This window comes from Fistularia commersonii, unplaced genomic scaffold (genome assembly GCF_037954325.1).
Source record: "Fistularia commersonii isolate RoL2024-O1a breed Wild unplaced genomic scaffold, RoL_Fcom_v1.0 HiC_scaffold_38, whole genome shotgun sequence".
In the NCBI taxonomy this organism is placed as follows: Eukaryota; Metazoa; Chordata; class Actinopteri; order Syngnathiformes; family Fistulariidae; genus Fistularia; species Fistularia commersonii.
In genome coordinates this window covers 1,039,367-1,059,042 of record NW_028233996.1, presented here as the reverse complement: position 1 = coordinate 1,059,042, position 19,676 = coordinate 1,039,367, and positions in this window count along the sequence as shown.

The window sequence follows — 19,676 nt, the reverse complement described above, 5'->3', positions numbered from 1 at the left end:
ATTTGACATATTTTATGCAGAATCATGTCCTAAACAACATATTTCAACAACAGACACCAGATTAATGAAATTCATTAGTTATTTCCATTCCTAATCAAAAACGCTTCAACCCGGTGAGATAAGCACTTTTTGAACGAATGGCTATATCCTTTGAAAATGTACCTGGATTGCACTGAATTTTACATAAATTGTACAAAATCTTGTCCTAAAAAACATATTTCAACCCGATAAGATAAACACTTTTTGAACGAATGGCTATATCTTTTGATTTTGTCGCTGAATTACACTGAATTTGACATATTTTTTGCAGAATATTGTCCCAAACAACATATTTCAACAGCAGAAACCAGATTAATGAAATTCATTAGTTATTGCCACTCCTAATCAATAACGCTTCAACTCGGTGAGAAAAGCACTTTTTTAACGAATGGCTATATATTTTGATCTTGAAGCTGGGTTACACTGAATTTGACATATATTGTGCAGAATCATGTTCTAAACAAGATATTTCAACAGCAGAAAACGGCTTGATGAAATTCATTAGTTATTTCCACTACTAGTCAAAAACGCTTCAAGTCAGTGATATAAGAACTTTTTGAACGAATGGCTATATCTTTTGAATTTGTACCTGGATTACACTGAATTTGACATATTTTGTGCAGAATCATGTCCGAAACAACATATTTCCACAGCAGAAACCAGCTTAATGAAATTCTTTTTTTTTTTTCCACTCCTAATCAAAAACGCTTCAACTCAGTGAGATGAAGACTTTTTGAACGAATGGCTATATCTTTTGAACCTGTGATGGGATCACACTGAATTTGACATATATTGTACAAAATCATGTCCTAAACAGCATATATCAACAGCAAAAACCAGCATATTGAAATTCACCATTTAATTCCACTCCAACTCAAAACGCTTCAACTCGTTGAGATAAGCAGTTTTTGAACGAATGGCTATATCTTTTGATCTTGTCGCTGGATTATACTGAATTTGACATATATTGTGCAGAATCATGTCCTAAACAACATATATCAACAGCAAAAACCAGCATATTGAAATTCATCAGTTATTTCCACTCCAACTCAAAAATGATTTTACTCGGTAAGATAAGCACTTTTTGAACTTAAGGCTATATCTTTTGATCTTGACGCTGGATTGCACTGAATTTGACATATGTTGTGTAGAATCATGTCCTAAACAACATATTTCAACAGCAGAAACCAGCTTGATGAAATTCATTTGTTATTTCCACTCCTCATCAAAAACGCTTCAACTCAGAGAGATAAGCACTTTTTGATCTTATGGCTATATCTTTTGAATTTATAGCTGGATTACACTGAATTCGACATATATAGTGCAGAATCATGTCCTAAACAACACATATCAACAGCAAAAAAACAGCATATTGTAATTCATTAGTAATTTCCACTCCAACTCATAAACGCTTCAACTCGGTGAGATAAGCAGTTTTTGAACGAATGGCTATATCTTTTGATCTTGTCGTGGGATTACACTGAATTTGACATATATTGTGCAGAATCATGTCCTATACAACATCTATCAATAGCAGAAAAAGGCTTGGTGAAATTCAATAGTTATTTCCTCTCTTAATCAAAAACGCGTTAACTCGGTGAGATAAGCAGTTTTTGAACAAATGGTTATATCTTTTGATCTTGTCGCTGGATTACACTGAATTTGACATATATTGTGCAGAATCATGTCCTATACAAAATCTATCAACAGCAGAAACAGGCTTGGTGAAATTCATTAGTTATTTCCTCTCTTAATCAAAAACGCTTCAACTCCGTGAGATCAGCACTTTTTGCATGAATGGCTATATATTTTGATCTTGTCGCGGGATTACACTGAATTTGTCATATATTGTGCAGAATCATGTCCTTAACAACATATATCAACAGCAGAAACCAGCATGAATAAATTTATTAGTTATTTCCACTCCAACTCAAAAACGCTTCAACCCGATAAGATAAACACTTTTTGAACGAATGGCTTTATCTTTTGAACCTGTGATGGGATTACACTGAATTTGACATATATTGTGCAGAATCATGTTCTAAACAACATATATCCAGCAGAAACCAGCTTGATGAAATTCATGAGTTATTTCCAGTCCAACTCTAAAACGATTTAACTCGATAAGATAAGCAGTTGTTGACCTTATGGCTATATCTTTTGAACTTGTAGCTGGATTACACTGAATTTGACATATTGTGCAGATTCATGTCCTAAAAAACATATTTCAACAACAGAAACCAGCTTGATGAAATTCATTAGTCATTTCCACTCAAAATCAAAAACGCTTCAAATCAGTGAGATAAGCACTTTTTGACCTTATGGCGATATCTTTTTAACTTATAGCTGGATTACACTGAATTTGACATATATTGTGCAGAATCAAGTCCTAAACAACATATATCAACAGCAAAAACCAGCATATTGAAATTCATTAGTTATTTCCACTCCAACTCAAAAACGCTTCAACTCTGTGAGATTAGCAGTTTTTGCACGAATGGCTATATCTTTTGATCTTGTCGCTGGATTACACTGAATTTGACATATATTGGACAGAATCATGTTCTATACAACATCTATCACCAGCAGAAACAGGCTTGGTGAATTTCAATAGTTATTTCCTCTCTTAATCAAAAACGCTTCAACTAGGTGTGATAAGCACTTTTTGAACGAATGGCTACATGTTATGAACCGGTGATGGGATTACACTGAATTTGACATATATTGTGCAGAATCAAGTCCTAAACAACATATTTCAACAGCAGAAACCAGCATGATGAAATTCATGAGTTATTTCCACTCCAACTCAAAAAGGATTAAACTCGATAAGATAAGCAGTTTTTGACCTTTTGGCCATATCTTTTGATCTTGTAGCTGGATTACACTGAATTTCATATATATTGTGCAGAATCATGTCCTAAAAAACATATATCAACAGAAAAAACCAACTTGTTGAAATTCATTAGTTATTTCCACTCCTAATCAAAAACGCTTTAACTCGGTGAGATAAGCACTTTTTGAACGAATGGCTATATCTTTTGAACTTGTGAAGGGATTACACTTAATTTGACATATATTGTCCAGAATCATGTCCTAAACAACAAATTTCAAGAGCAGAAACCAGCTTGATGAAATTCATTAGTTATTTCTATTACTAATCAAAAACTCTTCAACTTGGTGAGATAAGCAATTTTTGAACGAATGAATATATTTTTTGAACCTGTGATGGGATTTCACTGAATTTGACATATATTGTGCAGAATCTTGTCCTAAACAACATATTTCAACAGCAGATACCTGCTTGATGAAATTCATTAGTTTTTTCCATTCCGAATCAAAAACGCTTCAACTCGGTGAGATAAGCACTTTTATGACGAATGGTTATATCTTTTGATCTTATCGCTGGATTAAACTGAATTTGACATGTGTTTTGCAGAATAATGTCCTAAACAACATATTTCAACAGCAGAAACCAGCTTGACGAAATCCATCAGTTATTTCCACTCCTAATCAAAAACGCTTCAACCCGATAAGATAAGCAATTTTATGACGAATGGCTATATCTTTTGATCTTATCGCTGGATTACACTGAATTTGACATGTGTTTTGCGGAATCATGTCCTAAACAACATATTTCAACAGCAGAAACCAGCTTGACGAAATCCATCAGTTATTTCCACTCCTAATCAAAAACGTCTCAACACGGTGAGTTAAGCACTTTTTGAACGAATGGCTATATCTTTTGGACTTTTGATGGATATGACATATATTGTGAAGAATCTTGACCTAACAACATATTTCAACAGCAGAAACCAGCTTGACGTAATTCATTGGTTATTTCCAATACTAATCAAAAATTCTTCAACTTGGTGACATAAGTACTTTTTGGACGAATGGCTATATCCTTTGAACCTGTAATGGGATTTCACTAAATTTGACATATATTGTGCAGAATCATGTCCTAAACAACATATTTCAACAGCAGAAACCAGCTTGATGAAATTCAAAAGTTATTTCCACTCCTAATCAAAAATGCTTCAACCCGGTGAGATAAGTACTTTTTGAACGAATGAATATATCTTTTGAACTTGTGAAGGGATTACACTTAATTTGACATATATTGTCCAGAATCATGTCCTAAACAACAAATTTCAAGAGCAGAAACCAGCTTGATGAAATTCAAAAGTTATTTCCAATACTAATCAAAAACTCTTCAACTTGGTGAGATAAGCAATTTTTGAACGAATGAATATATTTTTTGAACCTGTGATGGGATTTCACTGAATTTGACATATATTGTGCAGAATCTTGTCCTAAACAACATATTTCAACAGCAGAAACCAGCTTGACGAAATCCATCAGTTATTTCCACTCCGAATCAAAAACGCTTCAACCCGATAAGATAAGCAGTTTTTGAACGAATGGCTATATCTTTTGAACCTGTGATGTGATTACACTAAATTTGACATATATTGTGCAGAATCATATCCTAAAAAACATATTTCAACAGCAGAAACCAGCTTGATGAAATTCATTGGTTATTTCCACTCCGAATCAAAAACGCCTCACCTCGGTGAGATAAGTTCTTTTGGAACGACTGGCGATATCTTTTGAACATATGAAGGGATTACACTGAATTTGACATATATTGTGCAGAAACATGTTCAAAACAACATATTTCAACAGCAGAAACCAGCTTGATGAAATTCAAAAGTTATTTCCACTCCTAATAAAAAACGCTTCAACTCGGTGAGATAAGTACTTTTTGAACGACTGGCGATATCTTTTGAACTTGTGAAGGAATTACACTGAATTTGACATATATTGTGCAGAATCATGTCCTAAACAACATATTTCAACAGTAGAAATCTACTTGATGAAATCCATTAGTTATTGCCACTCCTAATCATAATTGCTTCAACTCGTTGAGATAAGCACTTTTTGCACGAATGGCTATATCTTTTGATCTTGTCGCTGGATTACCCTGAATTTGACATGTGTTGTGCAAAATCATGTCCTAAACAACATATTTCAACAGCAGAAACCAGCTTGATTAAATCCATTAGTTATTTCCACTCTCAATCAAAAACGCTTCAACCCGATTAGATAAGCAGTTTTTGAACGAATGGCTATGTCTTTTGAACCTGTGATGTGATTACACTAAATTTGACATATATTGTGTAGAATCATATCCTAAAAAACATATTTCAAGAGCAGAAACCAGCTTGATGAAATTCATTGATTATTTCCACTCCGAATCCAAAAACGCTTCAACTCGGTGGGATAAGTACTTTTTGAACGAATGGCGATATCTTTTGAACCTATGAAGGGATTACACTGAATTTGACATATATTGTGCAGAATCATGTCCTAAACAACATATTTCAACAGCAAAAACCAGCGTGATGAAATTCAAAAGTTATTTCCACTCCTAATCAAAAATGCTTCAACTCGGTGAGATAAGCACTTTTGATCGAATGGCAACATCTTTTGAACTTGTCGCTGGATTATACTGAATTTGACATATTTTGTGCAGAATCATGTCCTAAACAACATATTTCAACAGCAGGAACCAGCTTGATGAAATTCATTAGCTATTTGCACTCCTAATGAAAAACGCTTCAACTCAGTCTCATAAGCACGTTCTGAACGAATGGCTATATCCTTTCAACCTGTAATGGGCTCACACGAATTTGACATATATTTTGCAGAATCATGTCCTAAACAACATATTTCAACAGCAGAAACCAGCTTGATGAAATTCATTAGTTATTTCCACTCCTAATCAGAAACGTCTCAACTCGGTCAGTTAAGCACTTTTTGAACGAATGGCTATATCTTTTAGACTTTTGATGGGATATCTCTGAATATGACATATATTGTGCAGAATCTTGACCTAACAACATATTTCAACAGCAGAAACCAGCTTGACGTAATTCATTGGTTATTTCCAATACTAATCAAAAACTCTTCAACTTGGTGACATAAGTACTTTTTGGACAAATGGCTATATCCTTTGAACCTGTAATGGGATTTCACTAAATTTGACATATATTGTGCAGAATCATGTCCTAAACAACATATTTCAACAGCAGAAACCAGCTTGATGAAATTCAAAAGTTATTTCCACTCCTAATCAAAAACGCTTCAACCCAGTGAGATAAGTACTTTTTGAACGAATGGTTATATCTTTTGAACTTGTGAAGGGATTACACTGAATTTGACATATATTGTCCAGAATCATGTCCTAAACAACAAATTTCAACTGCAGAAACCAGCTTGATGAAATTCATTAGTTATTTCCAATACTAATCAAAAACTCTTCAACTTGGTGAGATAAGCAATTTTTGAACGAATGGCTATATTTTTTGAATCTGTGATGGAATTCACTGACTTTGACATATATTGTGCAGAATCTTGTCCTAAACAACATATTTCAACAGCAGAAACCAGCATGATGAAATTCATTAGTTATTTCCACTCCGAATCAAAAACGCTTCAACTCGGTGAGATAAGCACTTTTTTCACGAATGGCTATATCTTTTGATCTTATCGCTGGATTACACTGAATTTGACATGTGTTTTGCAGAATCATGTCCTAAAAAACATATTTCAACAGCAGAAACCAGCTTGACGAAATCCGTAAGTTATTTCCACTCCTAATCAAAAACGCGTCAACCCGATAAGATAAGCAGTTTTTGAACGAATGGCTATTTCTTTTGAACCTGTGATGTGATTACACTAAATTTGACATATATTTTGCAGAATCATATCATAAAAAACATATTTCAAGAGCAAAAACCAGCTTGACGAAATTCATTGGTTATTTCCACTCCGAATCAAAAACGCCTCAACTCGGTGAGATAAGTTCTTTTGGAACGACTGGCGATATCTTTTGAACCTATGAAGGGATTACACTGAATTTGACATTTTTTGTTCAGAAACATGTTCTAAACAACATATTTCAACAGCAGAAACCAGCTTGATAAAATTCAAAAGTTATTTCCACTCCTAATCAAAAACGCTTCAACTCGGTGAGATAAGTACTTTTTGAACAAATGGCTATATCTTTTGAACTTGTGAAGGGATTACACTGAATTTGACATATATTGTGCAGAATCATGTCCTAAACAACATATTTCAACAGCAGAAACCAGCTTGTAGAAATTCATTAGTTATTTCCACTCCTAATCAAAAACGCTTCAACTCGGTGAGATAAGTTCTTTTGGAACGACTGGCGATATCTTTTGAACCTATGAAGGGATTACACTGAATTTGACATATATTGTGCAAAAATATGTTCTAAACAACATATTCAAACAGTAGAAACCAGCTTGATGAAATTCAAAAGTTATTTCCACTCCTAATCAAAAACGCTTCAACCCGATAAGATAAACAGTTTTTGAACGAATGGCTATATCTTTTTATCCTGTGATGTGATTACACTAAATTTGACATATATCGTGCAGAATCATATCCTAAACAACATATTTCAACAGCAGAAACCAGCTTATAGAAATTCATTAGTTATTTCCACTCCTAATCAAAAACGCTTCAACTTGGTGAGATAAGCACTTTTTGAACGAATGGCTATATCTTTTGAACTTGTGAAGGGATTACACTGAATTTGACATATATTGTGCAGAATCATGTTCTAAACAACAAATTTCAACAGTAGAAATCTACATGATGAAAGTCATTTTTTATTGCCACTCCTAATCAAAATTGCTTCAACTCGGTGAGATAAGCACTTTTTGCACGAACGGCTATATCTTTTGATCTTGTCGCTGGATTACACTAAATTTGACATGTGTGGTGCAAAATCATGTCCTAAACAACATATTTCAACAGCAGAAACCAGCTTGATTAAATCCATTAGTTATTTCCACTCCTAATCAAAAACGCTTCAACCCGATAAGATAAGCAGTTTTTGAACGAATGGCGATATCTTTTGAACCTGTGATGTGATTACACTGAATTTGACATAAATTGTGCAGAATCATATCCTAAAAAAACATAATTCAACAGCAGAAACCAGCTTGATGAAATTCATTGATTATTTCCACTCCTAATCCAAAAACGCTTCAACTCGGTGATATAAGTACTTTTTGAACGAATGGCGATATTTTTTGAACCTATGAAGGGATTATACTGAATTTGACATATATTGTCCAGAATCATGTCCTAAACAACATATTTCAAAAGCAGAAACCAGCGTGATGAAATTCAAAAGTTATTTCCACTCCTAATCAAAAATGCTTCAACTCGGTGAGATAAGTACTTTTTGAACGAATGGCGATATCTTTTGAACCTATGAAGGGATTACACTGAATTTGACATATATTGTGCAGAATCATGTTCTTAACAACATATTTCAACAGCAAAAACCAGCGTGATGAAATTCAAAAGTTATTTCCACTCCGATTCAAAAATGCTTCAACTCGGTGAGATAAGCACTTTTTGATCGAATGGCAATATCTTTTGAACTTGTCGCTGGATTATACTGAATTTGACATATTTTGTGCAGAATCATGTCCTAAACAACATATTTCAACAGCAGGAACCAGCTTTATGAAATTCATTAGCTATTTGCACTCCTAATCAAAAACGCTTCAACTCAGTCTCATAAGCACGTTTTGAACGAATGGCTATATCCTTTCAACCTGTAATGGGCTCACACGAATTTGATATATATTGTGCAGAATCATGTCCTAAACAACATATTTCAACAGCATAAACCAGCTTGATGAAATTCATTAGTTATTTCCACTCCTAATCAGAAACGTCTCAATTCGGTGAGTTAAGCACTTTTTGAACGAATGGCTATATCTTTTGGACTTTTGATGGATATGACATATATTGTGCAGAATCTTGACCTAACAACATATTTCAACAGCAGAAACCAGCTTGACATAATTCATTGGTTATTTCCAAAACTAATCAAAAACTCTTCAACTTGGTGACATAAGTACTTTTTGGACGAATGGCTATATCCTTTGAACCTGTAATTGGATTTCACTAAATTTGACATATATTGTGCAGAATCATATCCTAAACAACATATTTCAACAGCAGAAACCAGCTTGATGAAATTCAAAAGTTATTTCCACTCCTAATCAAAAACGCTTCAACCCGGTGAGATAAGTACTTTTTGCACGAATGGCTATATCTTTTGAACCTGTGAAGGGATTACACTGAATTTGACATATATTGTCCAGAATCATGTCCTAAACAACAAATTTCAACAGCAGAAACCAGCTTGATGAAATTCATTAGTTACTTCCAATACTAATCAAAAACTCTTCAACTTGGTGAGATAAGCTATTTTTGAACGAATGGCTATATTTTTTGAACTTGTGATGGATTTAACTGAATTTGACATATATTGTGCAGAATCTTGTCCTAAAAAACATATTTCAACAGCAGAAACCAGCTTGACGAAATCCATCAGTTATTTCCACTCCGAATCAAAAACGCTTCAACTCGGTGAGATAAGCACTTTTTTCACGAATGGCTATATCTTTTGATCTTATCGCTGGATTACACTGAATTTGACATGTGTTTTGCAGAATTAAGTCCTAAACAACATATTTCAACAGCAGAAACCAGCTTGACGAAATCCATCAGTTATTTCCACTCCTAATCAAAAACGCTTCAACCCGATAAGATAAGCAGTTTTTGAACGAATGGCTATATCTTTTGAACTTGTGAAGGGATTACACTGAATTTACATATATTGTGCAGAAACAAGTTCTAAACAACATATTTCAACAGCAGAAACCAGCTTGATGAAATTCAAAAGTTATTTCCACTCCTCATCAAAAACGCTTCAACTCGGTGAGAAAGTACTTTTTGAAGGAATGGCTATATCTTTTGAACTTGTGAAGGGATTACACTGAATGGGAAATATATTGTGCAGAATCATGTCCTAAACAACATATTTCAACAGCAGAAACCAGCTTGATGAAATTCATTAGTTATTTCCACTCCTAATCAAAAACGCTTCAACTCGGTGAGATAAGTCCTTTTTGAACGAATGGCTATATCCTTTGAACCTGTAATGGGATCACACTGACTTTGACATATATTGTGCAGAATCATGTCCTAAACAACATATTTCAACAGCAGAAACCAGCGTAATGAAATTCAAAAGTTATTTCCTCTCCTAATCAAAAACGCTTCAACTCGGTGAGATAAGTACTTTTTGAACGAATGGCTATATCTTTTGAACATGTGAAGGGATCACACTGAGTTTGACATATATTTTGCAGAATCATATCCTAAACAACATATTTCAACAGCAGAAACCAGCTTGATGAAATTCATAAGTTATTTCCACTCCGAATCAAAAACGCTTCAACTTGGTGAGATAAGCAATTTTTGAACGAATGGCTATATTTTTTGAACCTGTGATGGATTTCACTGAATTTGACATATATTGTGCAGAATCTTGTCCTAAACAACATAATTCAACAGCAGAAACCAGCTCGACGAAATTCATTGGTTATTTCCACTCCGAATCAAAAACGCCTCTACTCGGTGAGATAAGTTCTTTTGGAACGACTGGCGATATCTTTTGAACCTATGAAGGGATTACACTGAATTTGACATATATTGTGCAGAAACATGTTCTATACAACATATTTCAACAGCAGAAACCAGCTTGACATAATTCATTGGTTATTTCCAAAACTAATCAAAAACTCTTCAACTTGGTGACATAAGTACTTTTTGGACGAATGGCTATATCCTTTGAACCTGTAATGGGATTTCACTAAATTTGACATATATTGTGCAGAATCATATCCTAAACAACATATTTCAACAGCAGAAACCAGCTTGATGAAATTCAAAAGTTATTTCCACTCCTAATCAAAAACGCTTCAACCCGGTGAGATAAGTACTTTTTGAACGAATGGCTATATCTTTTGAACCTGTGAAGGGATTACACTGAATTTGACATATATTGTCCAGAATCATGTCCTAAACAACAAATTTCAACAGCAGAAACCAGCTTGATGAAATTCATTAGTTACTTCCAATACTAATCAAAAAGTCTTCAACTTGGTGAGATAAGCAATTTTTGAACGAATGGCTATATTTTTTTAACCTACGAAGGGATTTAACTGAATTTGACATATATTGTGCAGAATCATGTCCTAAACAAAATATTTCAACAGCAGAAACCAGCTTGACATAATTCATTGGTTATTTCCAAAACTAATCAAAAACTCTTCAACTTGGTGACATAAGTACTTTTTGGACGAATGGCTATATCCTTTGAACTTGTAATGGGATTTCACTAAATTTGACATATATTGTGCAGAATCATATCCTAAACAACATATTTCAACAGCAGAAACCAGCTTGATGAAATTCAAAAGTTATTTCCACTCCTAATCAAAAACGCTTCAACTCGGTGAGATAAGTTCTTTTGGAACGACTGGCGATATCTTTTGAACCTATAAAGGGATTACACTGAATTTGACATATATTGTGCAGAATCATGTCCTAAACAACATATTTCAACAGCAGAAACCAGCTTGATGAAATTCAAAAGTTATTTCCACTCCTAATCAAAAACGCTTCAACCCGATAAGATAAGCAGTTTTTGAACGAATGGCTATATCTTTTGAACCTGTGATGTGATTACACTAAATTTGACATATATTGTGCAGAATCATGTCCTAAACAACATATTTCAACAGCAGAAACCAGCTTGTAGAAATTCATTAGTTATTTCCACTCCTAATCAAAAACGCTTCAACTCGGTGAGATAAGCACTTTTTGAACGAATGGCTATATCTTTTGAACTTGTGAAGGAATTACACTGAATTTGACATATATTGTGCAGAATCATGTCCTAAACAACATATTTCAACAGTAGAAATCTACTTGATGAAATCCATTAGTTATTGCCACTCCTAATCATAATTGCTTCAACTCGTTGAGATAAGCACTTTTTGCACGAATGGCTATATCTTTTGATCTTGTCGCTGGATTACCCTGAATTTGACATGTGTTGTGCAAAATCATGTCCTAAACAACATATTTCAACAGCAGAAACCAGCTTGATTAAATCCATTAGTTATTTCCACTCTCAATCAAAAACGCTTCAACCCGATTAGATAAGCAGTTTTTGAACGAATGGCTATGTCTTTTGAACCTGTGATGTGATTACACTAAATTTGACATATATTGTGTAGAATCATATCCTAAAAAACATATTTCAAGAGCAGAAACCAGCTTGATGAAATTCATTGATTATTTCCACTCCGAATCCAAAAACGCTTCAACTCGGTGGGATAAGTACTTTTTGAACGAATGGCGATATCTTTTGAACCTATGAAGGGATTACACTGAATTTGACATATATTGTGCAGAATCATGTCCTAAACAACATATTTCAACAGCAAAAACCAGCGTGATGAAATTCAAAAGTTATTTCCACTCCTAATCAAAAATGCTTCAACTCGGTGAGATAAGCACTTTTGATCGAATGGCAACATCTTTTGAACTTGTCGCTGGATTATACTGAATTTGACATATTTTGTGCAGAATCATGTCCTAAACAACATATTTCAACAGCAGGAACCAGCTTGATGAAATTCATTAGCTATTTGCACTCCTAATGAAAAACGCTTCAACTCAGTCTCATAAGCACGTTCTGTACGAATGGCTATATCCTTTCAACCTGTAATGGGCTCACACGAATTTGACATATATTTTGCAGAATCATGTCCTAAACAACATATTTCAACAGCAGAAACCAGCTTGATGAAATTCATTAGTTATTTCCACTCCTAATCAGAAACGTCTCAACTCGGTCAGTTAAGCACTTTTTGAACGAATGGCTATATCTTTTAGACTTTTGATGGGATATCTCTGAATATGACATATATTGTGCAGAATCTTGACCTAACAACATATTTCAACAGCAGAAACCAGCTTGACGTAATTCATTGGTTATTTCCAATACTAATCAAAAACTCTTCAACTTGGTGACATAAGTACTTTTTGGACAAATGGCTATATCCTTTGAACCTGTAATGGGATTTCACTAAATTTGACATATATTGTGCAGAATCATGTCCTAAACAACATATTTCAACAGCAGAAACCAGCTTGATGAAATTCAAAAGTTATTTCCACTCCTAATCAAAAACGCTTCAACCCAGTGAGATAAGTACTTTTTGAACGAATGGTTATATCTTTTGAACTTGTGAAGGGATTACACTGAATTTGACATATATTGTCCAGAATCATGTCCTAAACAACAAATTTCAACTGCAGAAACCAGCTTGATGAAATTCATTAGTTATTTCCAATACTAATCAAAAACTCTTCAACTTGGTGAGATAAGCAATTTTTGAACGAATGGCTATATTTTTTGAATCTGTGATGGAATTCACTGACTTTGACATATATTGTGCAGAATCTTGTCCTAAACAACATATTTCAACAGCAGAAACCAGCATGATGAAATTCATTAGTTATTTCCACTCCGAATCAAAAACGCTTCAACTCGGTGAGATAAGCACTTTTTTCACGAATGGCTATATCTTTTGATCTTATCGCTGGATTACACTGAATTTGACATGTGTTTTGCAGAATCATGTCCTAAAAAACATATTTCAACAGCAGAAACCAGCTTGACGAAATCCGTAAGTTATTTCCACTCCTAATCAAAAACGCGTCAACCCGATAAGATAAGCAGTTTTTGAACGAATGGCTATATCTTTTGAACCTGTGATGTGATTACACTAAATTTGACATATATTTTGCAGAATCATATCATAAAAAACATATTTCAAGAGCAAAAACCAGCTTGACGAAATTCATTGGTTATTTCCACTCCGAATCAAAAACGCCTCAACTCGGTGAGATAAGTTCTTTTGGAACGACTGGCGATATCTTTTGAACCTATGAAGGGATTACACTGAATTTGACATTTTTTGTTCAGAAACATGTTCTAAACAACATATTTCAACAGCAGAAACCAGCTTGATAAAATTCAAAAGTTATTTCCACTCCTAATCAAAAACGCTTCAACTCGGTGAGATAAGTACTTTTTGAACAAATGGCTATATCTTTTGAACTTGTGAAGGGATTACACTGAATTTGACATATATTGTGCAGAATCATGTCCTAAACAACATATATCAACAGCAGAAACCAGCTTGTAGAAATTCATTAGTTATTTCCACTCCTAATCAAAAACGCTTCAACTCGGTGAGATAAGTTCTTTTGGAACGACTGGCGATATCTTTTGAACCTATGAAGGGATTACACTGAATTTGACATATATTGTGCAAAAATATGTTCTAAACAACATATTCAAACAGTAGAAACCAGCTTGATGAAATTCAAAAGTTATTTCCACTCCTAATCAAAAACGCTTCAACCCGATAAGATAAACAGTTTTTGAACGAATGGCTATATCTTTTTATCCTGTGATGTGATTACACTAAATTTGACATATATTGTGCAGAATCATATCCTAAACAACATATTTCAACAGCAGAAACCAGCTTATAGAAATTCATTAGTTATTTCCACTCCTAATCAAAAACGCTTCAACTTGGTGAGATAAGCACTTTTTGAACGAATGGCTATATCTTTTGAACTTGTGAAGGGATTACACTGAATTTGACATATATTGTGCAGAATCATGTTCTAAACAACAAATTTCAACAGTAGAAATCTACATGATGAAAGTCATTTTTTATTGCCACTCCTAATCAAAATTGCTTCAACTCGGTGAGATAAGCACTTTTTGCACGAACGGCTATATCTTTTGATCTTGTCGCTGGATTACACTAAATTTGACATGTGTGGTGCAAAATCATGTCCTAAACAACATATTTCAACAGCAGAAACCAGCTTGATTAAATCCATTAGTTATTTCCACTCCTAATCAAAAACGCTTCAACCCGATAAGATAAGCAGTTTTTGAACGAATGGCGATATCTTTTGAACCTGTGATGTGATTACACTGAATTTGACATAAATTGTGCAGAATCATATCCTAAAAAAACATAATTCAACAGCAGAAACCAGCTTGATGAAATTCATTGATTATTTCCACTCCTAATCCAAAAACGCTTCAACTCGGTGATATAAGTACTTTTTGAACGAATGGCGATATTTTTTGAACCTATGAAGGGATTACACTGAATTTGACATATATTGTGCAGAATCATGTTCTTAACAACATATTTCAACAGCAAAAACCAGCGTGATGAAATTCAAAAGTTATTTCCACTCCGATTCAAAAATGCTTCAACTCGGTGAGATAAGCACTTTTTGATCGAATGGCAATATCTTTTGAACTTGTCGCTGGATTATACTGAATTTGACATATTTTGTGCAGAATCATGTCCTAAACAACATATTTCAACAGCAGGAACCAGCTTTATGAAATTCATTAGCTATTTGCACTCCTAATCAAAAACGCTTCAACTCAGTCTCATAAGCACGTTTTGAACGAATGGCTATATCCTTTCAACCTGTAATGGGCTCACACGAATTTGATATATATTGTGCAGAATCATGTCCTAAACAACATATTTCAACAGCATAAACCAGCTTGATGAAATTCATTAGTTATTTCCACTCCTAATCAGAAACGTCTCAATTCGGTGAGTTAAGCACTTTTTGAACGAATGGCTATATCTTTTGGACTTTTGATGGATATGACATATATTGTGCAGAATCTTGACCTAACAACATATTTCAACAGCAGAAACCAGCTTGACATAATTCATTGGTTATTTCCAAAACTAATCAAAAACTCTTCAACTTGGTGACATAAGTACTTTTTGGACGAATGGCTATATCCTTTGAACCTGTAATTGGATTTCACTAAATTTGACATATATTGTGCAGAATCATATCCTAAACAACATATTTCAACAGCAGAAACCAGCTTGATGAAATTCAAAAGTTATTTCCACTCCTAATCAAAAACGCTTCAACCCGGTGAGATAAGTACTTTTTGCACGAATGGCTATATCTTTTGAACCTGTGAAGGGATTACACTGAATTTGACATATATTGTCCAGAATCATGTCCTAAACAACAAATTTCAACAGCAGAAACCAGCTTGATGAAATTCATTAGTTACTTCCAATACTAATCAAAAACTCTTCAACTTGGTGAGATAAGCAATTTTTGAACGAATGGCTATATTTTTTGAACTTGTGATGGATTTAACTGAATTTGACATATATTGTGCAGAATCTTGTCCTAAAAAACATATTTCAACAGCAGAAACCAGCTTGATGAAATTCATTAGTTATTTCCACTCCGAATCAAAAACGCTTCAACTCGGTGAGATAAGCACTTTTTTCACGAATGGCTATATCTTTTGATCTTATCGCTGGATTACACTGAATTTGACATGTGTTTTGCAGAATTAAGTCCTAAACAACATATTTCAACAGCAGAAACCAGCTTGACGAAATCCATCAGTTATTTCCACTCCTAATCAAAAACGCTTCAACCCGATAAGATAAGCAGTTTTTGAACGAATGGCTATATCTTTTGAACTTGTGAAGGGATTACACTGAATTTACATATATTGTGCAGAAACAAGTTCTAAACAACATATTTCAACAGCAGAAACCAGCTTGATGAAATTCAAAAGTTATTTCCACTCCTCATCAAAAACGCTTCAACTCGGTGAGAAAGTACTTTTTGAAGGAATGGCTATATCTTTTGAACTTGTGAAGGGATTACACTGAATGGGAAATATATTGTGCAGAATCATGTCCTAAACAACATATTTCAACAGCAGAAACCAGCTTGATGAAATTCATTAGTTATTTCCACTCCTAATCAAAAACGCTTCAACTCGGTGAGATAAGTCCTTTTTGAACGAATGGCTATATCCTTTGAACCTGTAATGGGATCACACTGACTTTGACATATATTGTGCAGAATCATGTCCTAAACAACATATTTCAACAGCAGAAACCAGCGTAATGAAATTCAAAAGTTATTTCCTCTCCTAATCAAAAACGCTTCAACTCGGTGAGATAAGTACTTTTTGAACGAATGGCTATATCTTTTGAACATGTGAAGGGATCACACTGAGTTTGACATATATTTTGCAGAATCATATCCTAAACAACATATTTCAACAGCAGAAACCAGCTTGATGAAATTCATAAGTTATTTCCACTCCGAATCAAAAACGCTTCAACTTGGTGAGATAAGCAATTTTTGAACGAATGGCTATATTTTTTGAACCTGTGATGGATTTCACTGAATTTGACATATATTGTGCAGAATCTTGTCCTAAACAACATAATTCAACAGCAGAAACCAGCTCGACGAAATCCATTGGTTATTTCCACTCCGAATCAAAAACGCCTCTACTCGGTGAGATAAGTTCTTTTGGAACGACTGGCGATATCTTTTGAACCTATGAAGGGATTACACTGAATTTGACATATATTGTGCAGAAACATGTTCTATACAACATATTTCAACAGCAGAAACCAGCTTGACATAATTCATTGGTTATTTCCAAAACTAATCAAAAACTCTTCAACTTGGTGACATAAGTACTTTTTGGACGAATGGCTATATCCTATGAACCTGTAATGGGATTTCACTAAATTTGACATATATTGTGCAGAATCATATCCTAAACAACATATTTCAACAGCAGAAACCAGCTTGATGAAATTCAAAAGTTATTTCCACTCCTAATCAAAAACGCTTCAACCCGGTGAGATAAGTACTTTTTGAACGAATGGCTATATCTTTTGAACCTGTGAAGGGATTACACTGAATTTGACATATATTGTCCAGAATCATGTCCTAAACAACAAATTTCAACAGCAGAAACCAGCTTGATGAAATTCATTAGTTACTTCCAATACTAATCAAAAAGTCTTCAACTTGGTGAGATAAGCAATTTTTGAACGAATGGCTATATTTTTTTAACCTACGAAGGGATTTAACTGAATTTGACATATATTGTGCAGAATCATGTCCTAAACAAAATATTTCAACAGCAGAAACCAGCTTGACATAATTCATTGGTTATTTCCAAAACTAATCAAAAACTCTTCAACTTGGTGACATAAGTACTTTTTGGACGAATGGCTATATCCTTTGAACTTGTAATGGGATTTCACTAAATTTGACATATATTGTGCAGAATCATATCCTAAACAACATATTTCAACAGCAGAAACCAGCTTGATGAAATTCAAAAGTTATTTCCACTCCTAATCAAAAACGCTTCAACCCGGTGAGATAAGTACTTTTTGAACGAATGGCTATATCTTTTGAACCTGTGAAGGGATTACACTGAATTTGACATATATTGTCCAGAATCTTGTCCTAAACAACAAATTTCAACAGCAGAAACCAGCTTGATGAAATTCATTAGTTACTTCCAATACTAATCAAAAACTCTTCAACTTGGTGAGATAAGCAATTTTTGAACGAATGGCTATATTTTTTGAACCTGTGATGGATTTAACTGAATTTGACATATATTGTGCAGAATCTTGTCCTAAAAAACATATTTCAACAGCAGAAACCAGCTTGATGAAATTCATTAGTTATTTCCACTCCGAATCAAAAACGCTTCAACTCGGTGAGATAAGCACTTTTTTCACGAATGGCTATATCTTTTGATCTTATCGCTGGATTACACTGAATTTGACATGTGTTTTGCAGAATCATGTCCTAAACAACATATTTCAACAGCAGAAACCAGCTTGACGAAATCCATCAGTTATTTCCACTCCTAATCAAAAACGCTTCAACCCGATAAGATAAGCAGTTTTTGAACGAATGGCTATATCTTTTGAACATGTGATGTGATTACACTAAATTTGACATATATTGTGCAGAATCATATCTTAAAAAACATATTTCAACAGCAGAAACCAGCTTTAATAAATTCATTTGTTATTTCCACTCCGAATCAAAAACGCCTCAACTCGGTGAGATAAGTTCTTTTGGAATGACTGGCGATATCTTTTGAACCTATGAAGGGATTACACTGAATTTGACATTTATTGTGCAGAAACATGTTCTAAACAACATATTTCAACAGCAGAAACCAGCTTGATGAAATTCAAAAGTTATTTCAACTCCTCATCAAAAACGCTTCAACTCAGTGAGATAAGTACTTTTTGAACAAATGGCTATATCTTTTGAACTTGTGAAGGGATTACACTGAATTTGACATATATTGTGCAGAATCATGTCCTTAACAACATATTTCAACAGCAGAAACCAGCTTGATGAAATTCATTAGTTATTTCCACTCCTAATCAAAAACGCTTCAACTCGGTGAGATAAGTTCTTTTGGAACAAATGGCTATATCTTTTGAACTTGTGAAGGGATTACACTTAATTTGACATATATTGTGCAGAATCATGTCCTAAACAACATATTTCGACAGTAGAAATCTACTTGATGAAATTCATTAGTTATTGCCACTCCTAATCATAATTGCTTCAACTCGGTGAGATAAGCACTTTTTGCACGAATGGCTATATCTTTTGATCTTGTCGCTGGATTACACTGAATTTGACATGTGTTGTGCAGAATCATGTCCTAAACAACATATTTCAACAGCAGAAACCAGCTTGATTAAATCCATTAG